The sequence below is a fragment of the Neopelma chrysocephalum genome, unplaced genomic scaffold (genome assembly GCF_003984885.1).
Source record: "Neopelma chrysocephalum unplaced genomic scaffold, ASM398488v2 Primary Assembly neopelma1_76970, whole genome shotgun sequence".
NCBI classification, from domain to species: domain Eukaryota; kingdom Metazoa; phylum Chordata; class Aves; order Passeriformes; family Pipridae; genus Neopelma; species Neopelma chrysocephalum.
Window position 1 is genome coordinate 1 of NW_020910016.1, and position 1,991 is coordinate 1,991.

The window sequence follows — 1,991 nt, forward strand, 5'->3', positions numbered from 1 at the left end:
AAAAAGGGGGGGGGAAAAGGGGATCAGGGACACCCCAAAAATCACCCTGGGACCCCCTCGGATCCCACAGGGAAGCACGACCCCACAGGGATACCCCAAACCCACCCAGGGGTGTCAAACTAACCCAAGCTTCTCTGAGGTCCCCCTGAACTTCTCCAGCTGGGAAAAGGGGGGGAAAAGGGGATCAGGGACACCCCAAAAATCACCCAGGGATCCCCTTGGATCCCACAGGGAGCCATGACACCCCAGGGATCCCCCAAATCCTACAGGGACCCCCTAAACTCAACCATGGGCATCCAACTCCTCCATGGAGCCCCTAAACTTCTCCAGCTGGGAAAAAAGGGGGGGAAAAGGGGATCAGGGACCCCCAAAAATCACCCAGGGACACCCCCGGATCCCACAGGGAGCCACGACCCTACAGGGAACGCCTGAACTCAACCAGGAACCCCCCAAACCCACCCAGGGGCATCCAACTCCTCCACGGAGCCCCTGAACTTCTCCAGCTGGGAAAAAAGGGGGAAAAGGGGATCAGGGACACCCCAAAAATCACCCAGGGACCCCCTCGGATCCCACAAGGAGCCACGACCCCACAGGGATACCCCAAATCCTACAGGGACCCCCTGAACTCAACCAGGGACCCCCCAAACCCACCCAGGGGCATCCAACTCCTCTGGGGACCCCGTGAACTTCTCCAGCTGGGAAAGGAGGGGAAAAAGGGGATCAGGGACATCCCAAAAATCACCCAAGGACCTCTCAAATCCTACAGGGATCCCCCAAATCCCACAGGGATCAGAGGTGGGGCCCCTGAAGCTGATTTTATGGGTCCCAGGGGGTTTTTGGGCCTCCTGAAGCCAATTTTGGGGGTTTTTGGGTCTCCTGACGCCGATTTTGGGGGTCCCAGGGGGGTTTTTGGGTCTCCTGAGGCCATTTTTGGGGCTCCTAGGGGGGTTTTGGGGCCCCCTGAAGCCGTTTTTGGGGGTCCCACCTTGATGTCGGAGGCGTTCTCCAGCATGGCCTGGCGGGACGAGAGCTCGGCCTGGGACACCGAGAAGTCGCCGTCGGCGGCAACCGCGGCCGCTCGAATGGTGGCCACCTGCCGCTCGTACTCCAGCTGGGCGGGGCGGGGGCGTGGTCACACAGGGGACACGCCCACAGGGTCAGACACACCCACAGGGTGGGACACGCCCCCCTCCCATAGCTGAGCCACGCCCCCTCCAAGCCACACCCCCTTGCCACAGGCCTCTCATATGCCAGCTCGGCGGGGTGGGGGGCGTGGTCACACAGGGGACACGCCCACAGGGTCAGACACGCCTCCTCCAAGCCACACCCCCCACCACCTGCCACTCGTACTCCAGCTGGGCAGGGCAGGGGGCGTGGTCACACACGGGACACGCCCACAGGGTCAGACACACCCCCTCCCATAGCTGAGACACGCCCCCTCTCCAAAGCCACGCCCTCCTGGTGGCCACCTGCCAATCATGCTCCACCTGGGTGTGGTCAGCCCGAGGACACGCCCACAGGGCTGGACACACCCGCTATTGCTGGGCCACACCCCAATGTTAAGCCACACCCCCAATGCTAAGCCACACCCCCATGTAAAGCCACACCCATGATGTCCCCATAAGCCCCACCCTCATAAGCCCCACCCCCAAAACTAAGCCACGCCCTTATGTGAAAGCCACACCCCATCACTAAGCCACGCCCCCTTGAGCCACATCCCCATTACTAGGCCATGAGCCCAAGCCACGCCCCTAGCATTAAGCCACACCCCCATCATTAAGCCACGCCCTACTGGTGAGACACACCCCTTTAAGCCACACCCTCAAAAGCCAAGCCACACCCCCCTCACCAAGACACACCCCCTCTAAGCCACTCCCCTTTGAGCCACACCCCTGGTGGCAAAGCCCCTCCCCTCAGGCCTGGCCCCGCCCCCTCAGGCCCCTCCCCCTCACCTGCTTCTTCATCCACACCCTCGATGTCCCCCTCCCACC

The 1,991-nt window shown here is 62.3% G+C and overlaps 1 long non-coding RNA gene across 1 annotated transcript; it reads right to left on the bottom strand.

The window, feature by feature from the left end:
• Nucleotides 1–464: 464 nt before the first annotated feature.
• On the bottom strand, nt 465–1,966 carry LOC113979376. The gene is made up of 3 exons (XR_003537848.1): nt 1,953–1,966; nt 986–1,111; nt 465–503 (listed from the first exon to the last, which is right to left on the bottom strand). It is a non-coding gene; the product is annotated as an uncharacterized LOC113979376 (long non-coding RNA).
• Nucleotides 1,967–1,991: the final 25 nt, after the last annotated feature.